Source organism: Sminthopsis crassicaudata, chromosome 1 (genome assembly GCF_048593235.1).
Source record: "Sminthopsis crassicaudata isolate SCR6 chromosome 1, ASM4859323v1, whole genome shotgun sequence".
NCBI lineage: Eukaryota > Metazoa > Chordata > Mammalia > Dasyuromorphia > Dasyuridae > Sminthopsis > Sminthopsis crassicaudata.
The window spans coordinates 94,718,850-94,734,203 of record NC_133617.1 but is presented as its reverse complement, the minus strand read 5'-3'; the positions used below and the strand labels follow the sequence as shown (position 1 = coordinate 94,734,203).

The 15,354-nt window shown below is 35.2% G+C and overlaps 1 protein-coding gene across 2 annotated transcripts in view; it reads right to left on the bottom strand.

Annotated features, from left to right (window-relative positions):
- ZFAT (zinc finger and AT-hook domain containing) overlaps positions 1-15,354 on the bottom strand; it is a 299,993-nt gene that overhangs the window by 245,288 nt on the left and 39,351 nt on the right. The window contains exon 1 of one of the 2 annotated variants that reach the window (XM_074264935.1): positions 1,317-1,426. The exons of the other annotated variant lie outside the window; for it this stretch is intronic. The gene's annotated coding sequence lies outside the window, so the exon portion shown is untranslated. Of the gene's footprint in view, positions 1-1,316; positions 1,427-15,354 lie in introns of those variants that run through there. 2 annotated transcript variants of the gene reach the window in all.

The following is a 15,354-nucleotide window of genomic DNA, read 5'->3' as shown; positions in this document are numbered from 1 at the left end:
ACGAGATAGACAGGTAGGAAGAGAATTAGGAAAGAGCAATGTTACTAAAATTTAGAAAAGAGAATTTCAAGGAAAAAGAAGATAATGAAATTGCAGCCAGTTTCAAAGAAGTAAAAAAAAAAAAAAAAAAAAGGATAAGGATGAAGATAGAGGGGCAACCAAAAGACCATTAGTTTTGGCACTAGTTAAAATTTTTAAAACACTGAATGAAAAAATAAAAAAATTATACCATTTCATATCTGTCCACCCCAAATCATTTAAAATAGCTTCCTACAGAGACTAAAATGCCCATGCCATTAGACTCAGAAATTTTACAGCAAAGGACATATTCCAAGGCAGTCAATGATTCAAAAAAAAAAAAAAAAAAAAAAAAAAAGGAATAACAAAACTATATTTTTTTGTAATAGCAAAGAACTAGAAATAAGATCGATATCTATCATAAGAAGAATTCTAAACAAAATTGCAGTACAGAAAGGAAATAAAAAATTACTTTGTTACAAGAAATTGATGGATAAAGGAAAATTAGAAAACTAAAGGGGTATCCATCAATTGGAAAATTAGTCTACAAATTACAGTATATTAATGTAAGAAAATGATTATCAATGATTTGAGGAAATCCAGGACTTCCCCAAAGTTCTGATATTAAAAGTTCAGTCCCTTGATGGGCATTTCTACACTAATTTTCTAGTTCAGATCTTACTCTGGTGGGGTAGTTATTGTGCTCCACTCAGGTTTCCGTGGAGATAACTTAAGAACTAAATGACATAATCAAAGTTCCAGCCCCACATTATTACATTTTTTTTCCCCTCACTAATTAATCAATCAGAGTTGATTTTTACCCTCTTCCAAAAGAGCATTTAAACCATGATTTACAATGAGGGTCTTTTGTCTAAGAAAGATATGGCCAAATACTTCTTCTCTTTAAAATGCTGTTAATAAAACAGCATTGTTAATAAAATTACTAAATTACCCCAAAATTATGTCTCTTGAACCTTTTTAAATGGCACAAATATAATGGAAAACTATTTTGCTATAAGAAATAATAAAGTAAGTTACAGAGAAACCTGGAAAGTATTGTAAGAACTGATATGGAGTGAAGTACAAAGAATTAGAACAATTTATAGAGTAACAAAAGTATCATACAGACTAGTAACTTTAAAAAATTTAGGAAGATGGCGGAGAGGAAACAGAAGATGGCGGAGAGGAAACACACGACTCAGTGAACGTGCTCACTCCCTCACAACCAATTAGATAAATTAAGTCTCAAAATTAGCTCAGGACTGATAGATACCACAAGGACTGGAAGCACGACTTACCAGCTGAAGAGAATCTGGAGTTTCAACAGGAAAGGTCAGTTCTCAGGGGAGGAATAAGAAAGACCAGCACAGACGGTGGGGTAGGGGCACACTGCGCCCATTGCGCTGGGAGGGGCTCTGGGATCAGAGAAGCCACTGAGGTAAAGGAATCTGGCACAGGCTGTTAGCTCTTCTCTGCTAATTATTTAGCAGTTCAGAAGAGAAAGCCAAAATATTTTAAAACTCAGATTAGATTTTCCCCGGACCCTGGGGGTGACTCAGGCACCAGGGGGTGTGGCCTCAGCTACCTCCTGAGAATAGTTAAGAGACTGACAAGTGGGTGGATACGGCCCAAGGCAACACACACTGCCTAGCTTAGCTGGAGGGAGTGGAACTCAGCTCCAGGAAGTCCCAGAGAAGCGGAACCTTTGAACTAGGGACCGTGGTTTCTGGCAGACACTTCCAGTTTGAGCGCAGGGGCTTCTTACGTCACCTGCTGCAGACATCCACTCCCCACCCGGACACATAGCCTGGGCTTCCTGCAGTCTTCACTATTCTACGCCCTCCAAGCACAGCAGTGCTAATCACCTCTGAGGCGCTTACAGGGAGGGGGTGGGGAACTCTCTCCCAGAGCTCTCTCTTAGCGCGGGCGCAGGGGCCGCTGCATCCATCCGGTCTGGGAGGAAGCTGGTAAAGAAGTAAATAATTTCCTACCCCAGGGACAGACCCCAAAACATTTTTTAAGTATGAGCAAAAAAGCTAGAAAAACTATAGATTCCTTCTATACAGAGAAAGAGCGGGTATCCAACCCCGAGGAAGTTAACAGCAAAGATTCAGAAGATAACAACCTAAAGGGGAACGATTCCTGCCCCCCATCACATAACTCTCTCCTAGAAGAAGCTCTTAAGAAATTGAGGGAGATCGAAGAAAAATGGGGCAAGGAAAGGGAAGTTATGATAGAGAATAACAACGTCCTGAAATTGGAGTTAAAAAAATAAAGAATTCACAGGAGATGCAGGGAAACAAAATTAGTGAATTAGAAAAGGTTAAAAAAACACAGGAAAGTAGGATTTCTGAATTGGAAAAGATAAAAAAGTCTCAAGAAAATAGAATTTCTGAATTGGAAAAAGAAAATAATTCTCAAAAAAAAAAAATTAGGGAAATGGAAAAAAATTCAATAGAGCAAAATAATTCATTTAAAAATGAAATTGGGCATTTACAAAAAGAACTAAAAACTGTGAAAGAAGAAAATAACTCCTTAAAAGTCAGGATGGAACAAATAGAAATGAATGATTCACAGAGAACCCAAGAATCAGTCAAACAAAACAAAAAAAATGAGAAGCTGGAGAACAACGTCAAATACTTACTGGGAAAATCTATAGACCTGGAAAATAGATCTAGGAGAGATAATCTGCGGATTATTGGACTTCCAGAAAACTATGACCAAAAAAAGAGCCTAGATTCTATTTTACAGGAAATTATCAAAGAGAACTGTCCAGAGATAATAGAAACAGAAGGGAAAGTAGATGTGGAAAGAATTCATCGAACTCCTTCTGAAATAGACCCTAAAAAAAGAACACCACGGAATATTGTGGCTAAGCTGCAGAATTACCACACAAAGGAGAAAATCCTGCAAGCAGCTAGAAAAAAACAATTTAAATACCAAGGTGCCACAATAAGGGTCACCCAAGATCTGGCTGCCTCCACATTAAAAGATAGAAGGGCCTGGAACCTGATATTCCGAAAGGCAAAAGATCAAGGACTGCAACCAAGAATGAACTACCCAGCTAAGTTTAGCATCTTTTTCCATGGAAGAAGATGGTCATTCAATGAAACAGAGGAATTCTATATGTTTCTAAGAAAAAAACCAGACTTAAACAAAAAATTTGATCTACATCCACAAGACTGAAGAGAAACAGAAAAAGGTACACAGAACCCTTGAGAACTGTAACTTTGTTGTGGGTATATAAAAAATACTCAAGGATAATTTGATTTTACTGATATAAAAGAAAAAAAGGGGGGTGTGGTAAAGGGAAGGAGGTCGGTTCAGAAAAAGGGGAAGGAGTGATAAAAAGAGGGAAACTACATCCCAGGAAGAGACATAGAAAATACACCATATCTGAGGGAACTTAGTGAGGGGGAGAATCATTGTGTGAATCTTACTCTCATCAGAAGAGGCTCAAAGAGTAAATAATTAACATATTTGTTTTTCAGAGAATTTTCTCTCACCTCATTAAAAGGGGGGAGAGGAAAAGGGGAAAGAAAAAGGAGAATAAGTGAAGTGACTTGGAGGGAGGGGGGAGGGATCCTAAAAAAAAAAAAAAAAAAAAAAAAAAAAAAAAAAGAGGGAGGGTTGCGCGTCACAAGGGGGGTTTGTAAATTAAATATCGGGGAGGGGGATCAGGGGGGTCAAGGGAAAAAAGTATAATCTGGGGATAATACGATGGCAGGAAATACAGAATTAGTAATTTTAACTGTAAATGTAAATGGGATGAACGATCCCATCAAACGGAGACGGATAGCAGATTGGATCAAAAAGCAGAACCCTACAATATGTTGTCTACAGGAAACACACTTAAAGCAGGGAGATACATACAGAGTAAAGGTAAAAGGTTGGAACAGAGCTTATTATGCTTCAGGTAAAGCCAAAAAAGCAGGGGTAGCTATCCTTATCTCAGATCAAGCAAAAGCAGAAGTAGATCTCATTAAAAAAGATAAGGAAGGAAACTATATCCTGCTGAAAGGTAGCATAAATAATGAAGCCATATCAATACTAAACATATATGCACCAAGTGGTATAGCATCTAACTTTCTAAAGGAAAAGTTAAGAGAACTGCAAGAAGAAATAGACAGTAAAACTATAATAGTGGGAGATCTCAACCTAGCACTCTCAGATTTAGACAAATCAAACCACAAAACAAACAAGAAAGAAATTAAAAAAGTAAATAGAACATTAGAAAAACTAGGTATGATAGACCTTTGGAGAAAACTGAATGGCAATAGGAAGGAATATACTTTCTTCTCAGCAGTTCATGGATCCTATACAAAAATTGACCATATATTAGGACATAAAGATCTCAAAATTAAATGTAGGAAGGCAGAAATAATAAATGCCTTCTTCTCAGATCACAATGCAATAAAAGCTACATTCAGTAAAAAGTTAGGGGTAAATAGACCAAAAAGTAATTGGAAACTGAATAATCTCATCTTAAAGAATGACTGGGTGAAAGAGCAAATTATAGAAACAATTAACAATTTCACCCAAGATAATGATAATGATGAGACATCATATCAAAATCTTTGGGATGCAGCTAAAGCAGTAATAAGGGGAAATTTTATATCTTTAGAGGCTTATTTGAAGAAAATTGAGAAAGAGAAGATTAACGAATTGGGCTTACAACTTAAAAGGCTAGAAAAAGACCAAATTATAAACCCCCAACCAAAAATTAAACTCGAAATACAAAAATTAAAAGGAGAAATCAATAAAATTGAAAGTAAAAAAACTATTGAATTAATAAATAAAACCAAGAGTTGGTTTTATGAAAAAGCCAATAAAATAGATAAACCTTTGGTAAATTTGATCAAAAAAAAGAAAGAGGAAAATCAAATTGATAGTCTTACAAATGAAAAGGGGGATCTTTCCACCAATGAAGAGGAAATTAGAGAAATAATAAGGAGTTACTTTGCCCAACTTTATGCCAATAAATTTGATAACTTAAGTGAAATGGATGACTTTCTCCAAAAATATAGGCTCCCTAGATTAACAGAGGAGGAGATAAATTGCTTAAATAGTCCCATTTCAGAAAAAGAAATAGAACAAGCTATTAATCAACTCCCCAGGAAAAAATCCCCAGGGCCAGATGGATTCACATGTGAATTCTACCAAACATTTAAAGAACAATTAGCCCCAATGTTATATAAATTATTTGAAAAAATAGGGGATGAAGGAGTCCTACCAAACTCCTTTTATGACACAGACATAGTACTGATACCTAAACCTGGTAGATCGAAAACTGAGAAAGAAAATTATAGACCAATCTCCTTAATGAATATTGATGCTAAAATCTTAAATAAGATATTAGCAAAAAGACTTCAGAAAATCATCTCCAAGATAATACACTATGATCAAGTAGGATTTATTCCAGGAATGCAGGGCTGGTTTAATATTAGGAAAACTATTAATATAATTGACCATATTAATAATCAAATTAATAAGAACCATATGATCATCTCAATAGATGCAGAAAAAGCATTTGACAAAATCCAACATCCATTCCTACTAAAAACTCTTGAGAGTATAGGAATAAATGGATTATTCCTTAGAATAATCAGGAGTATATATTTAAGACCGTCAGTAAGCATAATATGCAATAGAAATAAACTGCAACCTTTCCCAGTAAGATCAGGAGTGAAACAAGGTTGCCCACTATCACCATTACTATTCAATATAGTACTAGAAACGCTAGCCTCGGCAATAAGAGCCGAGAAAGAGATTCAAGGAATTAGAGTAGGAAATGAGGAAATCAAACTATCACTTTTTGCAGATGACATGATGGTATACTTAGAGAACCCCAAAGACTCTGCTAAAAAACTACTAGAAATAATTCAAAATTTCAGCAAAGTGGCAGGATACAAAATAAATCCACATAAATCCTCGGCATTTTTATATATCACTAACAAAATGCAACAGCAAGAGATACAAAGAGAAATTCCATTCCAAACAAATGTTGAGAGTATAAAATATTTGGGAATCCATCTACCAAAGAAAAGTCAGGAATTATATGAGAAAAATTACAAAACACTTGCCACAAAAATAAAATCAGATTTAAATAATTGGAAAGACATTCAGTGCTCTTGGATAGGCCGAGCGAATATAATAAAGATGACAATACTCCCCAAACTAATCTATTTATTTAGTGCTATACCAATCAGACTCCCAAGAAACTATTTTAATGACCTAGAAAAAATAACAACAAAATTCATATGGAAGAATAAAAGGTCAAGAATTGCAAGGGAACTAATGAAAAAAAACTCAGAGGAAGGTGGTCTAAGTGTACCTGATCTAAAGCTATATTATATAGCAGCAGTCACCAAAACCATTTGGTATTGGCTACGAAATAGACCGGTAGATCAGTGGAACAGATTAGATACAAACGACAAAAAAGGGTACATCTATAGCAATCTAATCTTTGACAAACCCAAAGATTCCAACATTAGGGATAAAAATTCATTATTCGGAAAAAACTGTTGGGAAAACTGGAAATTAGTATGGCAGAAATTAGATATGGATCCACACTTAACACCATATACCAAGATAAGATCAAAATGGGTCCATGATTTAGGCATAAAGAGGGAGATAATAAATAGATTAGAGGAACAGAGGATTATCTACCTCTCAGACTTGTGGAGGAGGAAGGAATTTATGACCAGAGGAGAACTAGAGATCATTATTGATCACAAAATAGAAGATTTTGATTACATCAAACTAAAAAGTTTCTGTACAAATAATACTAATGCAAACAAGATTAGAAGGGAAGTAACAAATTGGGAAAATATTTTTAAAAACAAAGGTTCTGACAAAGGTCTCATTTCCAAAATATATAGAGAACTGACCCAAATTTATAAGAAACCGAACCATTCTCCAATTGATAAATGGTCAAAGGATATGAACAGACAATTCTCAGAGGAAGAAATTGAAACTATATCCACTCACATGAAAGAGTGTTCCAAATCACTACTGATCAGAGAAATGCAAATTAAGACCACTCTGAGATACCACTACACACCTGTCAGATTGGCTAAGATGACAGGAACAAATAATGACAAATGTTGGAGGGGATGTGGGGAAACTGGGACACTAATACATTGCTGGTGGAGTTGTGAAAGAATCCAGCCATTCTGGAGAGCAATCTGGAATTATGCCCAAGGAGTTATCAAACTGTGCATACCCTTTGACCCAGCAGCGCTACTACTGGGATTATATCCCAAAGAAATACTAAAGAGCGGAAAGAGACATATATGTGCCAAAATGTTTGTGGCAGCTCTTTTTGTTGTAGCTAGAAACTGGAGGATGAATGGATGTCCATCGGTTGGAGAATGGTTGGGTAAATTGTGGTATATGAAGGTTATGGAATATTATTGCTCGGTAAGAAATGACCAGCAGGAGGAATATAGAGAGGCCTGGAGAGACTTAAATCAACTGATGCTGAGTGAAATGAGCAGAACCAGAAGATCACTGTACACTTCAACAACAATGCTGTATGAGGATGTATTCTGATGGAAGTGGAAATCTTCAACATAAAGAAGATCCAACTCACTTCCAGTTGATCAATGATGGACAGAGGTAGCTGCACCCAGAGAAGAAACACTGGGAGGGGAATGAAAATTGTTAGCACTAATATCTGTCTGCCCAGGTTGCATGTACCTTCGGATTCTAATGTTTATTGTGCAACAAGAAAGTGATATTCGCACACATGTATTGTACCTAGACTATATTGTAACACATGTAAAATGTATGGTATTGCCTGTCGTCGGGGGGAGGGAATAGAGGGAGGGGGGGTAAATTGGAAAAATGAATACAAGGGATAATATTATAAAATATATATATATATATATATATAATAAAAAAAAATTAAAAAAAAAAAATAAAAATAAAAAAAAAAATTTAGTAACTCTGATCAACACATTGATCATCCATGATTGCGGAGGACTAGTTAATAAAATATGCAAACCACTTTCTGAAATAGGAGATAAACTCAGGGTGTAGAATGAAACATGAATTTTCAGGACATAACCAATGTAGGAATTCCTTTTTCTTGGCTATAGAAATTACAAGTTTTGTTTTCTTTTATTTTCCCCTGGGAGAAAGAGGAAAGAAAAATAAAATTTTGTTCATTAAAAAAAGTAAACTTTTTAAAAACTTTTTGATAAAAGATGAGGTAAGCAGAAATCAGATAACAGAAATCAGATGTTCACTGTCTGGAACCTGAGCAAGCATGCCATCATGAAATTGACATATATTGATATACAATGACTATAACAATCTAAATGGAAAAAAAAATTAAAAATTTATAAAAACAATAGAAATAGAAAGAATAATTTCAACAAAAAATAAAAATAAATAACTATGAAATTATAAATACTAAGCTTTGTTCCAAAGAATACAGATGAAATGACATATCCCTCACTCTTTAACAAAAGTAGAAGACCAAAGCAGCTAGGTGGCACAATGGACAGAGCACCAGCTCTTTAGTCAGAAGCACCTGAGTTCAACTCTGGCCTCAGATACTTAATACTTTCTAGATATGTGTAACCCTGGGCAAGTCACTTAACCCCAATTGCCTCAGGGGGAAAAAAAAGTAGAAGACCATGTGTTTGGACTATCACAAGTCAGACATTTCTGATATGTTTCTTACCTTTGTGAAATGTTTTTCTTTCTTTATATTTTATTATAAGGGAAGGCTCTCTGGAAGTAGTGGAGGGAAGAATATAAATGAGAAGGACCGGGGGAAGAGGAGGAGAGAGGGGGAATATAGATGATATAAAAAGAAAACATGTCTTTAAGTTTTATATATTATTTAAAGTCCTCTATTAGCTATCCATAAACACTGATCTGATTGTCAATCAGCAAATATTTTATTAAATAGCCACTATTCTGAGCACTGGAAATACAAAGTAAAACAAAAAGATGGTCCCTGATCTCAAAAAGTTCACATACTAAGGCGGAACTGACAAAGAAGAGAAAGTGAGAAAGGCTAAGAAAGAGACAGAGACAGAGAGGCAGAAACAGAAAGAAAGGATTATATTTATATGTATCATCAAGATAATCTCAGCAATGGGGATGTGGAACAAAATTGAGAAAGGCTTCCTGCACACCCATGAAATTTGAACTGATTCTTGAAATGAATCTGACATATAATTCATCCAATTAGTACCAGATCTAATTGGAAATAAGAAGCAGACATCATACCTTAAACTCACATTGTTATACAGAATACAAAACTAGTTTTGAAAGCATCAGTCATAGGAACATAAATCCCAATCTGAATTTAAAGAAAGGAGTGATACATGAGCAGGAAATTGAAGAAAATGGCCTGAAATTGTACTCCTCTACAAAACAACTAATCAAATAGAAACTTAACAAAGCAGAACATTAGACCATCAATAAAATGCCTTATTGCCAGATGGCTAAAAATCAATATTTTCCTTTCTTCCAAGAAATTTTTTTTTTCATCCAAGAAAGCCAAAATGTTTTTCAAATCAATATTAGTAATATACCTATTTTTATGCTGGAAAATTATAATTAGTTACAGAACATGAATTATAAATGCTAAGGCTCATAACTGGCAAGCTTGAAATGAAATTCAGGATCTCAAAGAACACAAGCTATCTTCCCTTGTCTCTCCAATACTAATATGGCATATCAATTCCATGCCATTATTATTTTACATTATTTCAAAGTATTCTGTTTCTGTACTGACTTTAAATCGTTTTTAAGATGCTCACTTTTCACATATGCATTATTACTACAAGTCATAGTAGAAAAACAACGCACTTGAAGACATAAGATCATAAGATCTGAATTTCACTTCCAATTTTCTCAATGGTGGAGAAGCTTTCTGGGCCACATAGAGACTGTGTACTATAGTGGAAAAAAAACAATCAATCAAGAATAAATAATTATTTATTTAGTTCCTACTATATGCTAAGCCCTTTACTAGTCACTGGTGATAAAAAGGAAATAATAATAATGCCCAAGGAGTCAATCTACTGTAAAAGAAAGATACAAACACAAATGAATGAATGAATAAATGATAATAAATGCAAATGAATACAAAGTAATTAAATGCAAGGTAGTTTATGAGAGCACATTAGCACTTGGTGGAAGGAAGGATCAGAAAGGATTTTTTTTTAGAAGACAGAGCTTAGGAGCAGCTAGTTGGAGCAGAGGATAGAGCACCAGCTCTGGAGCCAGGAGGACCTGAGTTCAAATCTGACTGTGTGATCCTGGGCAAGTCACTTAACCCCAACTACCTCAGCAAAAAACAAATAATAAATAAAGTAATGATATAATAAGATAAATAAGTGAAATTATATAATAAAAATTATATAATATAATGATAATAATAATAATTAAGAAGATGGAGCTTTACTATATCCTGAAAACTATAACTTTATTATAACTTTAACTATATCCTGAAAGATGAGAGGAATTCTCTGATGGGGGGGAGGTAAGAAAGGAGTGCCTACCAGATAGAACTGTACCAGGTGAATGTTATGTCTGAGGAACATAAGGAAGGCTAGTTATTTAGTATTGTAAAGTGTGGGAGGGAGAACTTAGCTCAAGTTCTGAGAGAAGTTTGGCACCTGACTGTATGTGTGGAGTGGGGTGAGGGAGAGTCAAGAGTCATCTTCAAAGATATGAATATTAAATCTATGAGAGGTGATGAAGTTTTAAAGAGAGAAGAGGTAGAATCACTGTTGGAGATCTTGAAATATAGAGGACCTGGATTCAAAATCTGGCTCTGCTACTTAAAACCTTTATATTCTTGGGCAAGTCACCTAATCCCTCATGGTCTCAATTTGCTCAACTGTAAAATAAAGAAGATAGGAATGAAGAACTCCCCTTTAGTACTAGATCTCATAATGCTAATAAAGTTTCTTCTACTTGGCCATAGAAATGATGTAGTTAGGAATGATGTATTTCTTGCCTTAGGCTTTCTTTACTTTAGTTTACTTTATATGGCCAGGATGCTGAATCCAAAAGACAGCTGGATGTCAGATAAACAGCCTGTTGGTCAGTACTAATAGGGCTTCTGAAATTAATGAGTATCAATGATAAGGTACCTAAAGTTAACACAGACACAGTACAAAATTGAAGGCCCATCCCTTAACCTACTGATATTTCAGGCCTAAAAACACACCTTTGGAAAATTCCCCTTGAGTTCTACCCAGGGAACTATAGATGGCGCACCTACACACAAAAAACCTGACCACTCCTCAACTCCACCTCTAAGCCATAAAATTAGCATATCAGTGACATGAAGCTATGACATGGTTTCTCTCACTTTTCCCTAAAAATTAACCAGCTTGATCCTGGCTCTTTGCTCTCTTCTTCTTTTGAAATTTAGCCTGTTTTAATTGGCATTACAATTATGATAAACTTTATCCCTTGACTTGGAGATGGTTATGATCCTGCAAATTCTTCTGAGACACTTCTAACATTTTGGAGTGCTCTTGAACTCCAACAATTCCAAGGACTCCTAGATATGATATGACAAGATCAATAACATACTAGGACCCCACCCATCAACTATATAAACTAAGCTAGTTCTCTCCCTAAAATGCAAGGAAGTTGTCTCCAAAACTCAAATGGTCCAAGGAGATGGAGCTCAGGCACTGTTTTCTGGAGACTTTCTGGTAGCTTCAGTTTGATTGGTGTGGTTTACCTACAGTAGCCTAAGTGTAAAAGAGGTCTGCATTCAGGCTTGGTGGATATCTCAAAGCTTCAGTTTTTCCTCCCCTGATAACCTGATGAGGAGAGGCTCCATTTACCCAAGCAAAGTGCTACATCTTTGCTTAGTTTCCTTTTAGTGAAGGAAGAAGATGAAATAAAACCAAGGACTGAGCCTTCATGAAGCCAGTTAATGAGAAAAGTTCAGAAAGCACAGGAGAGGTCAAAAAATTTAGGAATAATAGAATCTCAGATTTGCAAAGGTCCTCAGAAGTTATTTAATATCTACTACACAAATGAAGATCTTTTCTATGATATTCCCAGGAAGTAATCTGGGAAGCAAATAATGAAACAAGGGAAGAGAGAATAAAAACAAAAGAAAATAGTCAGTTGTGTATGAGATATAGAGGTTTAAGAAAAAAAATACCATGGCCTTTTGCAATATTGTTGGTAACCTTTAGAAGAATAGTTTTCATAAGGTGGTGAAGATGGAATCAGAGTTAACACTCTCAAAAATATGTCACATTAATCAATTGCAAGTGAAAGTAGTGAAAGCATTATCTTCATTTTACCAATGAAGAAACTTTATAGAATTATAATTGACAGTGAAATCAAAAGAGACTCGTCACCATCTACTTTGCTTCCATTACTGCTTTTCAGTTATCATGTTTTTATAAAGGATTCTGATTACATAAAATGGTGCCCCTCAGGCTTTTTAGCAAAAGGGCAGCTTTATTTTTAAATTATGAAAATGATAACAAAACTAGTCAGTCAGGGGCATAAGAATGGCAGAGAAATTACTTAAACAGCCAATAAGGAAATATACAAATGTTTTCAAACACCCACACAATACTCACTATAAATGTAATATTTACTGCGGTTGAATAGAGTTCTTCCTTCAAAAATATGTCCATGCATGCTTAATCAAAATTGTTGAAGAATATGGGTTTATTTATACATAACCTTCAGAAACAACTTAGCACCCTACAACATGATCTGAAATACAAACACAGGATCTTCAAGCTGGAAGAGATCTAAAGTCAGTCAGTCAACAAGCTCTTATTGAGTAATTAAGCACTAGGCATACAAAGAAAGGCAAAAAAGTAAAAAATAAAAAAGTCCCTGAGCTCAAAGTGTGTACATTCTAAGGGAGGAGAAAATATGTAAATAAACTAGGTATAGTTAGAAGATTTACACAAAGTTAATGTAAAGTAGTCAGAAAGAGGAATACCAAAGACACAGGAAAAAGGCTTCTTGCAAACTTGGACTTGAGCAGATCTTAAAGCAAACCAGGGAAACGAGGAAACTGATATGAGGGGGCAGAGCAGACATTGGAAACAGGTGGCACAATGGCATGGAGATGAGGGAGGGAAAAGAAGGGAATAAACATTTATATAGCACCAGCCTTGTGTCAGAAACCAGGTGCAACACTTTACATGTATTCTTTTTACATATTTATATTTACAAATATTTTATTTACATAATTCTTTTATTTGCTATTTGATAAAGACAAGGGATGGAACAAAAACATGTTCAAGGAACAAAAAATAGGCTGTCACTGGGTCATACAATTTGTAAAGGAGAGTAAAGGATAAGAATACTGGGAAGGTAAGGACTACCTTTTCTAATACCTCAAACTGGATATCCAGAAAACATCTTAAAGTCAGTATGTCCAACATAGAACTCATCATCTTTCCTCTGAAATCTCCCCCTCTTTCTAATTTCCCTGTTTCTCTTAAGGGCATCACCATCCTCCCAGTAACCTGGGATTGCAACTTAAGGGTCATCCAAAACTTCTACCTTTCTCACTCCATCTGTGGCCAAGTCCTGTCATTTTCTCTGTGGCACTTCTCTTTTCTAACAGGGTCAGCGCCCTGGCATAGGCCTTCATCACTTCACATTTGAACTATGCAACAACCTCCTGGATGATCTCACTGCCTCCAGTCTCTCCTCAACTTCTGTCTGTCTTCCATTCAGCTAGGAAAGTGATCTTACTAGATCATGTCACCTCTCCAATAAACTGTAATAGGTACTGCTGTTCCCCCTCCAAAAAAAGAAAAAACAAAAAAAAAAAAAAACAGCTTTTAAATCCTTTTTTAATCTGGTTCTTTTTTACCTTCTCTAAACTTACATCTACTCCCTCACTCCTCCACATACATTCAGTCCAATGACACTGGCCTCCTTGCTGTTCCTCACAAAACCCTCCATCTTCCAATTCAGTGCACTTTCACTAGTGTTCTCTCCTTCCTCCTCTCCACCTTAAGACTTCTGCAGTTTCATTCTTAGCTACAGTCTTACCTTTGGACAAAAAAAGTGTGTTCCAGTTCTTTTGATTCTTACTGCATTGCTTCCATGATTATATTTGATCTATTCTGAATAAATTTTGTACAACCATGTATATAACATGGTTGTTTACACAGTGTATTCCCTCATTAGACCGTGCGTTTCTTCAAAGCAAAGATTGCTTCTTTCTTTGCATGTCCAGCATATATAGTCTCCAGCACTTAGCAGATTTTTAATAAATGCTGTTTGACTTGATTAGAAGCTTAGAAAGAAAAACAATCTTGGCAACAATGCTTTCTACATATTCCTAATTTGTGTAAATGAAACCCTATTATAATTTCTGAGGTCCTGTTTAGTACTAATATCCTGTTACTAAGTGTCAGAGCTAGATATGAGCTCAGGTTTTCAACCTCCAAATTGAACATCCTTTCCAAAATTTCTTCTCATGAGTGCAGAATGTTGCATACACTTTCAGACTTGTCTATTTTTATTTTAATTGTGTCTTAGTTTGAATTTTTTGGTTTCAAAGGGGAGGGCTCGGGGAGAGGAGAAGACAGGAAAATGGGGAAGGGGGGAAGGGCATCAAAAAACATGGAAATAAAAACAAATTTGAGGACACATTCTGCAACTCATAATTACCAAAAATCTTGTAATCATAATCAAACATCTTAATTAGAACAATAAAATTCTTATTCTTTGACTGTAAGTCAAAAAGCTGTAAGCAGAACATTGATTTACAAATTATATGGTTTTCTTCCTTACCACTGACATCAGTCTTGAGTGTTCAGTCTTGAAATAGAACAAGCCAATAGGCCAAGATTAGCTATTTTGCAAATGGCCCATTATACCTAAAAAACTAGCAAAATGGATGTGTCAAATTATAGGGGGGAAAATTAGCAGATAGAAATGAAGTACTCAGTCCTTTTCCATCCCCTCCTCAAAAATTCTGTGCTAAAAAATAGTGAAAGTATAAACTTCTTTTCATTGAAGGATACGTGTGTTTAATGAGCCTTACTAAATTATTTTAATCTTCAATTTGCTTCTCTTTTCAGGTCTATCCATTGACCAGTCTGCATATGTACCAAACTCACTGAAAGTAGGAAGTACAAATTATCTTTATAATACAGCACATGAATTTGTGGGTATTTCTACTCACTTTTTTGTTTAAATTTTTATTTTCACTTCCAAATTCTCTCCCTCCCAAAACTTCCTCCCCTAACTATTAAGAAGGCAAGAAACATGATATCCATAACACATATGAAGTCATTTCACATTAGCCATATTGCCAAATTAAAAAAAAAAAAGTCAAAAAACACAAAAGTC